Source organism: Nilaparvata lugens, chromosome Y (genome assembly GCF_014356525.2).
Source record: "Nilaparvata lugens isolate BPH chromosome Y, ASM1435652v1, whole genome shotgun sequence".
In the NCBI taxonomy this organism is placed as follows: Eukaryota; Metazoa; Arthropoda; class Insecta; order Hemiptera; family Delphacidae; genus Nilaparvata; species Nilaparvata lugens.
In genome coordinates this window covers 8,987,207-9,006,912 of record NC_052519.1, presented here as the reverse complement: position 1 = coordinate 9,006,912, position 19,706 = coordinate 8,987,207, and positions in this window count along the sequence as shown.

Here is a 19,706-nt window from a genome sequence, read left to right as displayed (position 1 = left end):
TCCAGACTCTTTCAAAACAGTCTTTCCCTGTCGCTGGCGTACAGTGTCGATGGATGAGATAGTTGCTGTCCACTCCTGTCAGGTTCTGGGTGTGTCGGAGGACTAAGGTGGCGCGTACCCACGCAAGACAACTCTACTCCCTAGAAATTATATTTGCAGACTGCACAAGAACACAGAAAGCTTTCAAAATAGAAACCGTCATAACACTAGAATTAGAAGCCTACTTATCATGAACGTGGCTAGGAAGGCAACATACCAATGATACTTCAACCACCTAGCACCAATACTCCACAATTTACTTCCTGTACACATCAAGATAATAGAAAACTCAAGAAAATTTAAATGCGCCGTTAAAAACTGTATCACAACAACTGGAAGACATAATATAGAAAACATAATTTTGAACAATATGTGAGCTCATTTACCCAATGTATTTGCACCCCCACTCTAAATTTAATTGTATTACTACTACACCTGCTCTAGAACATGGGTTTCCCATAGTTGAGTAGGTTAATTTCCGAAAAAATGCAATTTATTTGTATTTGTAGTAAATTTCATATATTGTATTTTTGAATATTATGTAAATTTCTTGACACAAAACAAAAATAGCTTCACTTAATAGTTCAATTGTCAAGATTAGTGAGTACAGTGAAACTTCTCTATAATTCGTAGTTTTGCCATCAAAAACACTGTAATTAGTATTCCCATAAAGATAAATACACTAATATGCCATAGTAACTGATAACTCCAGTAATGAGTTCATCGAAAATTACGCTACAGTAACTAATAACTCCAGTGATGAGGAGACCAAAAAACATATCAACTGATGAAGTGAATTGGAAAAAGGGTGTTGTGATTTATTATTAGTAAGCTGGAATATTAATTGCATGCAATTACCACAATTTATCCATTTATTCATAACAGCTAATGCTATTTAAGAATTATACTGTCCTTAATGCCCCGAATTCAGCTGATTAATATACAAATTTTACATCAACTCACTTTCGTTAATGTCTGTCTGCCTGTCTATTGTTTGTTTTCAACATAGCCTACATGTATTGGATAATACAACTTGTGATAGCAATACCTTTAACATTATATATTCACACTAAAATGTGAATATCTTTGAAACGGTTTGATATATTGATGAGCGATTTCCACCATTTTTTTGTCTCTTGAAATTCTTTATTTGAATCTTGTATTAAAAGCTTCTAATAGAAATTTTTTGAATCAATGTGGCAGAACGAAGATGGCAGACCAAAATTTTGAAGCTACCTACAGAATTTTTTTCAATTTGAATAGGAATCCCAGTGGAGCCCACTGTTAAATTATCTTTGGAAAAGGAACATTAAGCTGTTTTCCTATTAATATTACACTGTAGGCCTACGTGAATCCATAGAACTTCATAGGTTTCTCCGTATGGGTAAATGATTCAGAATCAGAATTCAAATTCTGTTTAATCAATAATACCAACAACATAGCAACTGCCATCACAATTTGTATCATCAATACTACGCTTATGCTACTGAAGGATAATAGTCAGGCAGACACCATAGCAAGTTATTTTGTCTCATGCAGTACTTTCAATGTTACTTTTATATCCTGAAAAAGGACGAAGAAGTGAGTAAAATATTTTGTTGCTCAACGAACTTGACCTGTAAAAAGGTTCGAAGAGTGTGTGTTTGAAATTTGAAGCTGATCGATCAACTCTTTCTAAAGTTATTGTAGTGCATTCAAACAAACAAGCAAACCCACAGACTGGCAACCACTTTGAACTTGGGTAAAAAGTAAGAACTTGCTAATGCTCGTTCAACAAATATTATGGAGAGAACAACTGGCGGTATTATGAGGTTGGGAGCACTTAACTTGAAGGAGTCAAATTATTTCAGTGTGGGGGATTGTGTATTTTACAAGAGAGTTTGTTTCTGAGGGATATAGGCCTGTAGTGAGAAAGTGAAGAAGTGAGGATTTAATTGAATTGCAGTTTTAGTTTTTTTGCACGGCCGGCCCTCTCTCACATTCAACCATCAACCCTCCAGTACGATGCTACATCAACAATATTATACAATCCTACTCGGTGGAATGGGGGAATTCACAATATTACAAGCAAGAGTTGATAGTAATGAATATTATTGACACAAAAAAATTTACAAATCTAGGCATGGGAAAGTCAAATTCAAGATAGGTTGAAGATAATTATGTCTGAAGCATTGTATGAAATAATAACAAAACCCTGAGGGGTTTTGAAGAGAGGAGAGCCTTAGCACTCAACGGGGTAAGAGAGAGAGCTTGAGATTCAGATTCCTTTATTCATGTGTTTAACAAAACATAATTCAACTTACGTTCTAGTGTTAAAAATAAATACCAGTAGCGGTAAAATGACATGGTGAATCATATTAAACTAATGAGTTCTACAATAATATTGAGCAAGAAAAGTGATGAAAAATGCGAAAGTTAAGGTACTACTGTAATGTTTTCACATGAAACAGTGAAGTTTGGACCTTAAGAAGTCCATTCTCAGAGAGGGTATCAAGGATACCCTCCCCTTCAGCACTTAACCGTAAAAAAAGTTAAAAATTCAAACGAAATATTATGTCTATGTGAGAAAAAAATTAAGACTAATAATATTAATAAGTAAAAACCAAATCATAGAAACAATAAATCATTCAGAGTTGAATCAATTAACAGAGAAAAGTGAATAATAATAAGGATAAAAATAAAGAAAAAGTTAATTCCCAATAATTAGAAAATCGATATGATATAATTGGAAAAAAGAGGGAGTGAAAGTTATTATTAGAAAAGAGATTTGTTGATTTAAATCCAAAAATAATGTTAATAACAAAGGGAAATTATTGTACAAAAGAGATTAGTTTATGTAAATAACAAGATGATATGATTATGAAAGTTCATGAAGAAATAATAATAATTCTAATTAGGGAATTATGAAGGGGAAATTATAATACGAAAGAGAGGGTAAGGGATATAGAATGAGGTTGCTAAGATCCACTCGAGGGAGAGTTTGAATAAGAAACAATCTTATGCTAAATTTATGCACTAAGCTTATGATAAACTTATGCACATTTTTTATGCTATAAGTTTACATGAATGAAATAAAAAGAGAAAACCCATCATTTTTACTTGGGAGTGGAGGAAAATAATTATTATAAAGGATAAGGATAGGGATTAAGGAAGGTTTAATTGATTGTCATGCTGCTTTAGGGTTGGACAGTTTCAGCCACTTTTTTCTAAAAGATAATGTCTCAATATACGGGTGAAGCCCACTCGACTCTCTATGGACCTAATTTGATTTGGGAGTGCATTCCATGCACGACAACCGCTAACAAGGAAGGATTTTGTATAAATAGTTGTTCGATGATTTGGAATTCTAAGAGTATTTTCACCTGTTCTAGTGTGGGAAGCATCAATTCTCCTACCTTCAGATACAAATTTAAAATCGTTTTTAAAATAGATTGGTTCACCATATTTTAAAATGTCCCTAACAAGCTTGATTATACGAAGCATTCTCTGATCAGGTAACTTTAAAGTTGAACTATCAATATAGGTTTGAGTGATTCGTTCATGGCGTTGGAGAGAGTAAACAAACCTGAGGCAATAGTTTTGACATCGCTGAAGTTTATCGTTTAAGGTTACTTGCATATCATTGAGCACAGAATTACAATACATAAGATGTGGGAATATGAGCGATTTGACTAGTAACAATATAATTTTTCTAGGAAGAATATCTTGCATCTTCTTCAATTAATGCATGGCAGAGAATATAAATTTACAAGTCTTATTAATTTGATCAGACCAGTCAAGATTTTTGTTCATAATAATTCCAAGGTTTTTAACTGAATCACAGTAAGCTACTTCGACACCATCAACATTAATTTTGTTAAGTGAGTTTAAATCGATGTTGTTTACTAGTCTTGAATATCCAATTATTATGGGCTGAGTTTTTATAGGGTTGAGTTTCAGTCTGTTTTTCTTTGTCCATTCTACTATTGAAATTATATCGTGATTCATTTTATTTACTGTTTCATTAATTTTAGTGATTGGGCAGCTTGCATAAATTTGAAGGTCATCAGCATAAGTATGGAAACTAGAAAATTTGATGACAGAGGGTAGGTCATTTGCATAAAGAGTGAAGAGTAGGGGGCCTAAGATAGAACCTTGAGGGACGCCATGGTTAACATTTAACCAATTAGACCTATAATTTCTAACAGAGACACATTGTTTTCTACCTGAGAGATAGGATTTGAACCATGCAAGGGTTTGATAACTAAACCCAAGAATAGCTAGTTTTTTCAACAGAATTTCATGATCTACAGTGTTGAATGCTTTTGAGAAGTCAAACAGACAGAGGACAGTACACTTTCTTTGATCCATAGCTAACCTAATATCATTGGTGACATGCAAGAGAGCGGTTTCAGTGGAAAAAGATTTTCTGAATCCAGATTGAAAATTATGTAGTTTCCCATTTGCTTCGAGAAACTCTACAACTTGTGAATGAACAATTCTTTCAAGTATTTTGGACAGAGCGGGTGTAGTGGCCCGAACGGGTCATAGGTTTCGGAGGCTTCTGAGGAACTTAAGGGCTCGGAAATGTTAGAAGGAAGACACATTCTTAGCAATAATAAAGTTCGTGTTTATTACCTTGAAGTCCAGTGTTACACCACAACATGATCACTGAGGATGCCCAGATACCTTGAGAAGGAAGAAGCATGATCACGACGACACCCTGTGGTTGAGATGTCGAGAGAGCAATCACCAACTCAATGCGTACTCGCATAAGACTCGATTGCAAGTGTCACAAATCCTCTACAAAGAGAATTGTTAACTAGGAAAAACACGTCACTAAACGCCTACTCTCTGGAAGAGCGTTTGTGCATCGACTCCCACGTCCTATTCACTACACTACTCCCCCCTTAATGAAAATGTCAAGTACCCTAAAGAAGAATTTCAATCCGGGTACTGGACATTTTAGAAGACAAAATGTGTGTAAAAACAACACGAATCTGACTAAGTAATGTTAAGACAAAACAATCTCAAAGTATCTTCACAAAATCATTGGCATGGGCACCCTGAAATTTCAACCCAAGGAAACGAACAACAAAAATAGCAAACGGCAAAGCTAGACATGAATAAAATACGCTCATAAATCAAAAGGTTCATTCAAATGAATACACAAAAGGTAAATTGCAAAAGCTAAAGCAAAATGTAAAATTGGAACTACGTCAATTCGAATAGACATAATATAATACTAATGTGATAAAACATCACGATAAAAGATTACTGACGTATCCATTATACTATGTAAAGTATTTGAAATTTGGGTAGATAAAAATCCCTAGCTGAAGTACGAATAGGTCTGAGTAAAATAACTGGCTAATATCGCCAATGAGATAAAAATAAAGATTAGATAGCATCAGCTTGTTCTGGCTAAACGGTACAATAACCTAAAAAGGAATTGAAAGAATTTTTTGCTAATAAATATATTATTATATAAAATATTTTGAAGGTTGAGGTTAGGTATATACATTCAGTGATCGGCGACCTAACGATCGACCGAATCGAGCAACGTAGAATCTGACCAAACCCCTTGGCAGAGATCTATTGCAGCAAAACGGTATGCGATTTGAAAGAACAAATGGTCACGTGGCTAACTATTAGGAAGCATAAAATAAATATTAGTATATAGAATATTAACTAGCATGTAGAGAGCATACTTAAAAAACGTAATAAAAATAATTAAGTGTATTCAGGAAATAGGAGGTTAACAAGCGCATGAATACTGAAACAATTTGCATGCACCAATAGCTCAATGGCAGTTAATAGGCGGCAATAGTATGCCAATTCAAAAATATTTATATATATTTCTATAAATGTTTGGGATTTATTTTAAATTATTGTATAGTCTATGTTATAGAGATGGCCCGAAGGCAAAGAAATTATTAAACACACAACCTAAGTAATAATTTGATATTTTTGTACGATCTATTTGAACCTTAAATGGCGGAGGACTAGGATATTCAAATTTTATGTTAATTTGAAAGTCGGGAATAAGAATTGTAAAATTCAGGAAGGAGAACCGAGACTCGCCAGCCAAATGCCACCATGAGAGGACCCTAAATATTTTAGAGCGTAATACCTTGCTATAACTTGTAAAAGCTAAAGTAAGATTGAATTATTAAATTTCTTAAAGGACTTTGTGATGCTCTCATAAAGCAGAAGTCATTTTCAATTTCAAATAATTTGTAACCCCTTGGAAGAGATGATTCCGGCTACCATATTCCAGGACCACCAGGAGTTGGATCGACATCGGCGGCTTATAAGAAGATTTCGACACATGAGTGAGAAATATTGAATTAGTGATGGGCGCCCTTAGTGCTTCAAATTTATCTAATAATCAAAGCTAGCTCGTCGAAAGGGTTTTTCTTATGAATTAAGAATTTAATAAAAAAAATACTTGCACAAGTAAATATAGTATTAAAGGTATTTTATTAAAGGAATAAATGAATCAGTACATTTCAGAAAATTCTATTGAATCAAAGAAGTATGAAGTCTTGGCTATTAAACATATGCATATGATCATTAATTTTTGCAGTAATTTGCGATAATTTGTTGTAGCTCTAATTCACTAGATGAATTGCTCTACTTATTCCATCAGGTGCTGAATCTTGCACCCTGAGATAAAATATATATTCAATACAAAGAAATCTACTAGATACTAGAGAATTTTATATATATATTTGGATTATTAGTTGCCAATTTATCAAGTTGATCTTAAGGAACCTATTTTTAATTGAATTGTCCAAGTCGACAAGTATTAGCAAGCTTATATCGCAGCTACATGCAAAAGGATGAATATGATTTAAAATAAAGGCACATAGTAATGTTTCGTGCTATAAATCTGGAGTATAATGTTTAGCCTGTGATATTTTACTGATTTCAATTATTGTTCTATTTTTATATTATATATTTTTATCGCTCTTTATATTTTTTGCCTTGATCTATTTTTGCATCATTTGTTAATATATGTATCAAATTGTTTATGGTGTGCAATTTATTTTAATTCCTCAACACTATAGTATAAGTATCAGATTTATATATATTCATTTTTTTTAATGAATTACAAGAGTTATAGGGGAAGCCCATATCTGGGCCTATAAAGATTTTTGAGACTGTATTCTATTGAAAAACCACGACCTAATTTTTATAATTATATATCAACATTTCATGCTCTACCGACTGATGCCAAGCAGGAGGCTAATCGTTATTTAAATATAAAACATGCCGTACCAACGTGGGACTGATGATGAGAGCTGAGCTCATTAGATAATTATTTGAAATTAAGTCAATACCCATATTGAAGATAATAATGAAAGACAAGTCTAGTTATATTAAAATTTGTCGTGGATGGATAATGAAATTATAGATAACTTATATGAGTATTGAGGAAAACAGGCGAAGTAAATTTTGTATCACTTTTTGGGGAATCAATAGCTTTAAATAGAGAGAAATTATATGTTTTAAAGAAAATTTTATATTATTGTTATTGTAAAAAATATATGTTTTATAGAGAGAGATTATATTTTATAAGCCTAAACTGCTATTACTTTCTAGTCAAGAATATATTATGTATTTAAGCCGGTTGGAAAATAAGTCACAGTCTGTAAACTAGTCAGGAATTAATATTAAATATTGGGGGCACTAGAGCATTATAAAAAACTTAAGTATAAATACCTTATTTTTTGGATATCCAAACACTTTGCACATAACTGTTTCACTGTAAGTCCCGGTTTGTGTCTCTTTTTTAAGCATTTTCGCTTATTATTTATCACTTTTTTAATTAGCATTCATCATATTTGACAATGAATCACACTCCCGCAAACTCTGAAGTTTCATATATGTACAGCGGTTGCACAGATCCCACTTTGTCGACTCCCAGCACATCAAACCCTACCATGGTAGATGCCAATACACCACGAGAAAGGGAACCAGGAAGTGTTGGGTCGATAGTCTTCGATCCACAAGGTCTGCAACCTCTATCATCCACTCGAATCGACGCCGCTGACACACCATTGAATCAACGGATAGCAGAGATCAACTTTGAAGGGGGCGAGGAGCAGCCTGCAGAACCCGCATCTCCAGAGGCCGAGTCACATCTGAGCAAACAAAGTCTATTTTCAGTCACAGAGCTAGATCCATTTAAAAAGGTAATAATGGAACAAACTAGCAGTATGTTCAACATTATGTTACAAAACACAATGGATAATATGATGCAGGAGATTAAAAAAGAGAATGCGGCAATAAAAGAGGCAAATAAGCAAACAGTGGAACAAGGCATGAAGGAGACAGCAGGCGCTATAAAATCAGTAGAACGACGGTTGGATACTATTGAGACTAAAGTAGAGAATCATAGGGAAGAATTAAAAGCAATGATAAATCTACAGAAAGAAAGTCAGGATAAAGTTACGGCAGGATTATCGGAAAGGTTGGATACAGTTACCTGTGAACTCAACGAAAGGATAGATAACCTAACCACACAAATCACTACACCCATTCAGGATTTAACAAATAACATTAAGGCCGATTGCCATCAAGAAATCAACAAACAAATTGCTGTTGCCAATCAAAATTTAACAACTACAGTTGACAAAAATATTAACAGTATTAAAGAAATACAAAATAAACAGATTAATATGTCCACAAAAATGAACCAACTGCAAGGTAGCATCAATCAAAACACAGAATCCTGTAAAGCTTTAAACAGAACTCTACTAATTCAAAAATCCACTCTGACTCAATTAGATCAAGAAATAAACGCTAATAAAATTACACATAATAGTCAATGGCAGATGGCACAGTGTAATAGAATTGGACTCAACACGAGCTTTATTTGACATTAAATATGTGTCTTAGTAACAGAGATAACAGATTATAAATATTACAGCTGTTTTATCATCACAATCTTCCCCCCTTAATATCAATCGGCACTCGTGGGGTATGGGGCGAGCTGGCGAAGTGAGACTGTTGATTCTCTGCCGTCGTTGTGGCGAACAAACGCATATTCAGGGTTACTCTCGATTAATTCAACTTTTTCAACTTGCGATTCTTGTTTTGAGTTTTTTGTCATCTTCTTCAACCATACTGGTCCAGGTGTCAATAGCCAGGTTGGTAATGGTTTCCCATTACTTGAGTTTCTTGCATGTAAAAACATCCGCTCATGTGGTGTGCAGATGGTGCTTGTGCATAATAGGGAACGAATAGAGTTAAGGGCATCGGGGAGAACTTGTTCCCAGTGACTGTTGTTCAAACCTCTCGATTTTAGGGCTAGCATCACACTTTTCCATATAACTCCATTGTACCGTTCGACTTTCCCATTACCGGCTGGATTATAGGGCGATGTTCTGTTGCTGGCAATTCCTTTTGATAGTAGGAAATTTTTCAAAGCTGATGACATAAACGATGTTCCTCTATCGGAATGTATGTAAGACGGTACACCAAAAAGAGAGAATAGTGATGTAAGGTGTTTTATTACTGTATTAGTAGTCATGTCAGGACAGGGGAAGGCAAATGGGAATCTGGAATATTCGTCTATAAGAACTAAAATATACTTGTTCCTTGAACTTGATTGTAGTGGGCCTTTGAAATCCATATTAAGACGTTCAAATGGTCGAGTTGCTTTGATAAGGCGGCCAGTTCCTTTGGCATAGCGTGGTTTCATTTCAGAACATGTAATACATTTGGAACATACTTCTTTTACATCATCTATTGAATATGGTAAGTTCTTTGTTTTGGTCCAATGATGGAGTCGAGTAACTCCTGGATGACACAGGTCCTCATGAATTTTTATCAGTTTCTTTATATCTGTATGGCATCCACAGTGGCACAGACTCTTGATAGTGTATCTGCTGGTATATTCTCTTTTCCAACTCTATAAATTATATTGAACTTATATTCTGACAATTCAAGGCGCCATCGTTGGATTTTGTCATTCTTAATCTTGCTGGTTTGTTTATTACTAAACATGAATGAAACTGATTTCTGGTCTGTGATAAGTGTAAATTCACGTCCAAGTAAGTAATGTCGCCATTTCCTGATTGATTCCACAATGGCATAAGCTTCTTTTTCCACTGCAGAGTGCCTAGTTTCAGATGTGGAAAGAGTTCTTGAGAAAAACGCCACTGGTCTCTCATTCTGTGTTAATACTGCTCCAATAGCGTAATCTGAGGCATCAGTTTCCAAAGTGAACGGGACTTTTTCATCAATGTGCACTAGAACTGCAGATCCTATTTCTTTCTTTAATGATTCAAATATATTTCTGCATTCTTCATGCAACGGGAAGTGAGTATTATGCACAAGTGGATGGATCTTTTTTGAAAATTCTTTTATCCATTTGGAGAAGTGTGCAAGCATTCCAAGTACACGCTTCAATTCTTTCTGATTTTTTGGAGCTGGTAAGTCAAGGAGTGGTTTCAATCGATCTGGATCGGGCTTAATCATACCCTGACCAATTTCGAATCCCAGAAAGGTTAAATTCTCCATAGATATTTTACACTTTTCTTCATTAATCGTGAGGCCATATTTTTCTGTTGCTCTCCAGAAATTTTCTAAATTTTCATTGTGTTCTTCTTGGGTCCTTCCGCATACAATAATATCATCTAAATAGGCATAACATGATGTCAAATTTTCTTGTTCTATGATTTGATCAATCACTTTCTGGAAAGCAGCTACTCCATTCGTGACTCCAAACGGAATTCTTTTGAATTGATACAGTTTGTGTCCAACTTCAAATGCGGTGAAATGCCTTTCCTCAGGCAAGATTGGTATCTGGTGATAGGCAGATTTCAGGTCAATAGATGAGAATATTTTATATTGCGCTACCTTATTGACTAATTCTTCCATTAGTGGTAGTGGATAGGCATCCAAATTCGTGAATTTGTTGATGGTCTGTGAGTAGTCAATCACCATATGTTTCTTTTGGTTCTCTCTTGAAGTAACAAATGCTTGAGCTCTCCAAGAAGAATGACTATTTTCTATAATATCAGCATCTTTAAGCCGTTCGACTTCATTCATCATAAACAAGTAATCCTCTTCTGAATGTCGTCTCGATTTAGTTATTATAGGCCGACAGTCCGGTTGAAGATCACGAAACAATGAGACAGGTTCTACTGTAGCTTGGGCTAGAGCACACTTTTTAATTTCATAAGTAGGCCTTCTTGCGTCATTGTCTTTATTCAGTTGTAGTGCTGCTTTAGATCCACCGAAATCAAAAGTGATGGATGAAAAGTTCTTTAGAAAATCGTGTCCCAAAATTACACTAGCGCAACATTTGTTCAATACGATCAAAGAAAAATCATTATATTCTTTGTTCTGGAAATATATTTCACTCAAAGCGCACTCAGTTGTTTTAGTGTTGCAGGCACTTGAAGCAAATGTAATCAAATTGGAATATGGCATAGTTTTCATCTTCGATTGTACTAATAGGCTCTTATCTATAAAACTTGCTGTGCTCCCAGTGTCTAATAGTGCCAATGTATCTATTCCATTAACACGTATAGGAACAAGACATTTTGAGAGGTCAGTGCTGGTATTTGCTGCTGAAATTACTGTGGCAGATACCATTTGGTTTTATAAAGCTTTCTTCAAGAGTTGTTATAGCTTCTTCAAATGATATACAATTGCAAATACTTTCAAAAATATTCGGTGACACATAATTGATCAAAACATTCAATTCATCCTTTTTCGGGATTGAACTGTTTTTTAAGAAGTTTAAAAATGTTACCTTCCAATGTCTCCACGTTTTCGGTGCTTCATCTGAATCTTGGTCAATCGATAAAACTGTTGGTTTCAGTATTTTTCCAAGCATTTGGTTTTGCGAATCGTTTTCTCCTTCACTGACTAAATCTTGACGTTTACTCGTTTTTCTTTTCGGACCCATTTATTTTATTTTTAATGTCGAATAAATTGTAATAGAATTGGACTCAACACGAGCTTTATTCGGCATTAAATATGTGTCTTAGTAACAGAGATAACAGATTATAAATATTACAGCTGTTTTATCATCACACACAGGAAAAAATAACAGCATTAGAAAATCATATCCAACAACGACCTCAAGGAATTCAAGCAGATAACATCAACTCACATAGTATATTGCAAGGACTGGGTAAATTTGATAATACCGATCGCCATTTGCAACCTCAACCATTCATTGATCAGATAAAATTAGTACAGACTCTTGCACCTACCTCTTGGAGCATGTGGCGTCTTCGTTTGACTAGTTTATTGATTGGCGAACCCCTGATGTTCTTTCGGAGTAGAGCCCATGAATTTACATCATTGGATGAGTTTGTAGCTGTCTTCCTGGAACAGTATTGGAGCAGAAGTGAACTGTTGGACGTGCTAGCGGACATCATATCATGCGATTTCAATCCTAACTTAGACGGTGCATGTACCACTTTCGTCACTGCCCTACAGTTCAAAAATTCTCAATTGAGCGAGCCCATTAACGAATCGGCATTAGCAAGTATTATTCTAAAGAAACTACCATATCAAGTTAGAATGGCACTCGCCACACAACCCATTACTGATTGCAAACATCTGATAAATCATTTATATGGCATACAGTCTGTGATGGCAATATCAAACCACCGTTCAGACCAAAGATACACACGGAATCAACATAACTCAAAAAGTAATCAGTATAACAACCAAAATTATGAACCGGTATCATATGATCACTACCAATCTGCCCCTCAATTTAAACGCCGTTATGAGCACAAGAAAAATGGTAACTGGAATAATGAAAATTTTCAAAATCACACAACCAACCATTACGCCCAGCAGAGCAACCGCAGGAATCACTATGATGGCCGTGATCGATTAAACTCAAATGACAGTCACACTCAGAATAATTACAACAGAAATTACAAACCACCACCTCAACAAGTAAACACAAATTATACATTAGCGCATGCCACAGGATTAAATCAACAAGAAAACCCGGAACCCAGCACCCAACGACCCGCCACCAGATATACAGAAGACTACAGCTAATAAACCATGACTATATGATACCCCCGATATAACAAGCACAAGCTCAAATGAAACAAACCAAGAAAAGCAGGATATTTCAACGTCATACACCACATTCAGAAATGATTTACTGGAGACTTTGTAAGAAGAAACCGAGAAGGAAAGCAGGCTACCGGATATCCAAATGCAAGCGTATATTGATATCGAAATATATGGAATGAGGGTTCAAGCATTAGTAGATAGTGGTTCACAATGTAGCCTCATACAAACAGACATATTTCAACATCTGAAAGAAAAAAAAAATTAGCTACTCTACCGTTAACCAACGTATATGTATCAGGTATCAGTCCAGGACGGCGAATACATATAACTACTCAATGCTTACTGGAAATAAATCTTCAACAACAACGATTCGCTTATACATTTCTTGTATTACCTGTATCCGGTCCGCACATAATAATAGGTACAGATTTTCTACAACATTTCCAGGCCTGTTTAAATTTCCAAACCTCGAAATTTCATGCTTTCACCGAAACCGAAGCATACGAAGTTATAGTACCCCTTGATCTGAAGAAACGCACTAAAGGAATTGCTGAGATACATTTTGCTCACTACATGGAAGGCGTGCCGAGGAAGTGGGGTATCCACGGAATTGAAAATGTTATGGAGTATATGGAGGTATTAAGCCTAACAACGAAGGACCGAACACTGTCAAGAGCAGACTCTAGTACCGAAGAATTGTTAGAGATACTGATAAATAGAATCCATCAACGTACCGATTGGTATCCTGACATTAGACAGGAAATAATTCAAGTATTCCATAAAAATGCAGACGTTTTCTCCAAGCAACCTGGTCTAGCTACTCACTTCGAATGTTCACTCAATGTTAAACCACACGACACGTATTACCGCAAATCATACCCCATACCTTTCACCTATCGATCCGCTGCCATAGCAGAAATATCTCGCATGGAACAACTAGGAATTATAGAAGAATCCACAGCACCCTATAGTTTGCCGATTGTGTGTGTAGCAAAAAAGGATGGAACAGTAAGACTATGTCTGGATGCTCGCGCCTTGAACCGTATATTGGATGATGACCATGAAGGACCAGACCAAATTGAACAAGTTATGCAAACTTTCCATGGCAAGACCATATATTCAACGGTGGATTTGAGCGCAGGATATTGGCAAGTCCAAGTAGCACCGGAATCGCGCGATTATTTATCCTTTCTGTTTAATGGACGCAATTATAGGTTCACTCGTTTAGCGTTTGGATTAAGAAATGCTATGGCTATATTCATACGGTGTTTGAGGCAGGCGCTAGGAGACGATATCAGAGACTACTGTACATTATACGTGGACGATGGATTAATAGCCTCACAGAATATACGTGAACATTGCCAGCATTTAGATATAATATTTGATAGATTGATAAATTGCGGATTGAAACTCAAACTATCGAAGTGTGAATTTTTTGCGAGGGAAGTGAAATATCTAGGACACATAATCACACCTGCTGGCATATCACAGGACCCGGACAAATTCTTAGCCATCAGACAATTACCATCACCAACCAACCGTAAACAATTACAAAAGTTTATTGGATTTTTACAATTCTACCGCCGCTTCAACAAACAAATGTCACACTACACTGCCCAATTCAGTCATATATTGTCTAGTACCAAGCCTTGGATTTGGACTAACAAAGAAGAGATCATATTCCAGCAACTAAAAGAAGCTTTCCTAAATTCCGTCGTGTTGAAACATCCTAACCTGGAGAAACCTTTTTTCTTGAATGTCGATGCCTCAGATTACGCGATAGGCGCAGAGATTTTCCAAGAAGATGATCAAGGAGAGAAAGGAGTGCTAGCATTTTTTAGTAAGACACTCAACTCAGCACAACGTCGATATTCTGTGACCGAAAAAGAGTTGTTGAGTATTGTGGAAGTATGTATTAAATACCGGACATTGTTGCTCGGCAATAAGATATTTATCAATACCGACCACAAAGCCTTAACATTCTTCAAAACAGCCAAATTAAATCACAACCGCCTATCTAGATGGTTTCTTGCGCTTCAAGAATACGATATCGAATTGACCCATCTGCCAGGAAAGAAAAATCAGACCGCCGACTTTCTATCCAGGGAAATAGATGCTACATATTGTCAAGATACCAACCTGAAATGTTTCGCCGTAAAGAGTGGAGAAAGTATACCATATCCTCCCAACATCCAACCACGAATTCATACTGCCTTATTAACCCCTGAACGAATCCGCATCGCCCAATACGAAGACCCAAGACTGTCCCAGATCCGCAAATTGATGGAAGAAGGAGCTGCCGAACCGCCCGACTACCTGCGACAGTACACCCGCTACAAAGGATTTATGTTCCACCGACCAGCTAAAAATACTTACGACTGGCGCCTAATCATCCCCGCTAATATGGAAACAGATTTGATAAAAGAAGCTCACGAACGTATTGGACATTTTGGAACTACAAAGACCCTCCACCCACTAAAAGAAAGCTGTTATTTTAAAAGCATGCATAAGAAAGTGGCCAAAATAGTAAAAGCTTGCGATATATGCCAGAAAGCCAAATACCAGCGATACCATATCAGGGGCGAAATGAATCCCATTCTCCCTAGTGCACCATTGGAATTGATATCAGTGGATATATATGGTCCATTGCCCATGGCACAATACGGAAAAAAATACATATTCGTGCTTATGTGTGTTTTTTCAAAATATACAATGCTATTTCCCATAGGTAAATTGACCGGAGAAGTTTTGGCCCGATGCATAACGGAAAGATGGACAATTGAAGTAGGAAAGCCTAAACGAATCCTATCCGACAACACAACCTATTTTTGTAGCAAGCAGTGAAAAGAAATACTTCACCTGGCTAATATTAAATGGTCGAGGACATCTCTTTACAACCACAGCGCTAATCCAGTAGAGCGACGTATGGCAGAGATCTCTCGTTTTATGTGGACTTACTGTAATGAAAAACACCAACAATGGGTTAGATATATTTTTAGAAAAGTGTTATAATAATAGTCTAAATGAAAGCACCGGTCGTATGCCTTACGAAATCATATTCGGTAAAAGAAACACTACATTTATCGAAAAGTTAATTGATTTTCCAAGCTCAGAAGTAAACAAGATAACAAAACCTAGTATCCATCATCTAGTAAGATTGAAGCTGGAGCAGAAGGCAAGTAGTAGAAAGAGATTTCACGACCGAGCATATAAAATATTTTCATATAATATTGGAGATGAAGTTTTAGTGAAGAGCCACATTTATCAAATGCTTTGGAGAAAGTAACTCGTAAATTCTTTTTAATTTATTCATGGCCATTCACTATTGTAGCCATATTGCATCACAACACAGTCCAGTTGCAAGAGAATGAGAATATGCACATTGTTTGGTGGGAAAATGTAGCCAATATTAAACCATATCACAGAATTTGAAATAAATATGATAAGTAATCAAGGAAAACACCACTATCAAAGAATTACTGACCTATCATGATAAATTTGATATTGAGTTGGACCGCATGGCAGTAATCCAATGTTTTTATTTCTCCCAACTGTCCAAAGCCTGCAACAAGCAAAAGAATAATTTTTAATTATGTAATTAAATTAGTTACATCAAATAAAAAAGGACACAAGCGGGGATAGAATATTTAAAATTTGTAAATTACCTTTAAAGAGAAAAATTGAGCAATTAGGTTATTTGCGAGTTTCGACAACCAGTTATGACGTAAGCAGTATAAATGTAGAACAAGCAGTCAGCTGGCCAAAGCCACCCGAATCAAATGTAGTGCTCAACATAGGATTATAAAAAGAAGTACTGTAACCCAAAAATGTTATTTATTACTGTTATTTATCATATTTATCAGTGTTAGTATATTTATTTATATATTTTATATTTATTACCGTTAGTTATGCCATGTTTGTTACCGAAAAGACCCAAAGTGAATGCTAGTTACCCAAAACAAAAGAGCCATTAGCAAAAGAAAAAGAAAAGTATTGTACCTGATGTATAGAAAATTATTCATATTAAGACCTAGGAATTACTATAAAATATAAGCCCAGAAGTTTTGTACATCGAAATTATTGTCTGAAAAGAATCAATTATGAGAATCAAGAAATGTGTGTAGTTAGGTTGGCGGCCCTGCGAGCGGCGAATTTAAAAATACTATGTTCTAAGCGTTGCAAGGAGGAATGTGTCTAGGGGATTATATTTAGGATATTTTTTGTGTGTTGAGGAGGAGAATTTGTTATTGTATGTGATAGAGGTCTAAAGGAGGTGCAGCAGATAGATCTGCAAATTGTGATAAAAGTCTGAGAGTATAATTTATAAATAAAGTATGGAAAATATTGATGTATTGAAGGGTGGATTTTCATTAAAAACATTGTGATTCTCAAATATTTTGAATTCAAATCCAGGGGCGCGTGTAAAGTATTTGAAATTTGGGTAGATAAAAATCCCTAGCTGAAGTATGAATAGGTCTGAGTAAAATAACTGGCTAATATCGCCAATGAGATAAAAATAAAGATTAGATAGCATCAGCTTGTTCTGGCTAAACGGTACAATAACCTAAAAAGGAATTGAAAGAATTTTTTGCTAATAAATATATTATTATATAAAATATTTTGAAGGTTGAGGTTAGGTATATACATTCAGTGATCGGCGACCTAACGATCGACCGAATCGAGCAACATAGAATCTGACCAAACCCCTTGGCAAAGATCTATTGCAGCAAAATGGTATGCGATTTGAAAGAACAAATGGTCACGTGGCTAACTATTAGGAAGCATAAAATAAATATTAGTGTATAGAATATTAACTAGCATGTAGAGAGCATACTTAAAAAACGTAATAAAAATAATTAAGTGTATTCAGGAAATAGGAGGTTTACAAGCGCATGAATACTGAAACAATTTGCATGCACCAATAGCACAATGGCAGTTAATAGGTGGCAATAGTATGCCAATTCAAAAATATTTATATATATTTCTATAAATGTTTGGGATTTATGTTAAATTATTGTATAGTCTATGTTATAGAGATGGCCCGGACGCAAAGAAATTATTAAACACACAACCTAAGTAATAATTTGATATTTTTGTACGATCTATTTGAACCTTAAATGGCGGAGGACTAGGATATTCAAATTTTATGTTAATTTGAAAGTCGGAAATAAGAATTGTAGAATTGAGGAAGGAGAACCGAGAGTCGCCAGCCAAATGCCACCATGAGAGGTCCCTAAATATTTTAGAGCGTAATACCTTGCTATAACTTGTAAAAGCTAAAGTTAGATTGAATCATTAAATTTCTTAAAGGACTTTGTGATGCTCTTATAAAGCAGAAGTCATTTTCAATTTCAAATAATTTGTAACCCCTTGGAAGAGACGATTCCGGCTACCATATTCCAGGACCACCAGGAGTTGGATCGACATCGGCGGCTTATAAGAAGATTTCAACACGTGAGTGTGAAAGTGCAATTAGGAAATCAACTCCTGAAAATTATAGTTTGGCGAAGCAATTGAGAGACATTTTTCTAAGCACGGTGAATTTAAATGATATAAGAGACTATCTATGTTATTATCGTCCTCATAATTTATGTATAGATAAGCTAATTAGAATTGAAGATGAAGTTATGTATTGTTGTAGTGAAATGTGTAAATAAACGTTTTCTGCCTTCAAACGATTTTTCATTCCGATATCCCATTCACGTTTTTTAGTTTAGTTGCTGCTTAGAGCTAGAGCAGACACCACGTGTGGGGTAATCTTTAGTGCACGTGCGCCTATAACACGTGCATCTCATCAATTTAGAGCTAGAGCAGACAGCACGTGTGGGGTAATCTTTAGTGCACGCGCGTCTATAACACGTGCATCTCATCAATTTAGAATTCTTTCCCCCTCATTCGACTCACGTCAAACATCTGCAAGATGCAGTGTTATGGTTTTTCAAAATTCAAAAAATTATCTCGTCTCTTGATGTCAATTTCATTTAATGAATTTGATTCAATTGCGAAGAATATTAAATTTTCAACAGGATGTCAAGATGTTGATTTACCGTTAACAAAAACAGAAAATGTACACTTTTCGATTCTATCTGAGATTTTCGAACTGCTCAATATTCTAGACAGCGGTCATCTACATTATGATTGTACAAATGATTTGTCATTATCTGTTGTTAAAAATTCCGATGAACTTTGGAAATGCTTGTACGATATTGCAGATAAAAAATGTAAAAGAACGTAGAGATTTATAGCATTAGATGAGAGAGAATTTCTCAATTCAATTAGATATAGAGAGAGTCATTGACCTCACTTTGGATTAGAGTAATATGGATTCACTTTAATCTGTCACCAAGGGAATTTTTCCCTCTCATCTATACTGGGAGAGAATTTCTCAATTGATTCTTATCTCCTTTCCTTTCGGAAAGGGTGCAGGAAAGAGATGGCACTAGTAAAAGAAGGAGATCCCTATCTCTATCGTCATCGTAGTAGAGTGAAATGGATTCACTTCAATTTGTCACTATAGCATTAGATGTAGAAATATGAATTCACTTTAATTTGACACCAAAGGAATTTCTCAAAGAGATTTTTTCCCCCACATCTTTAGGATTCACCTCAATCTGTCAGTA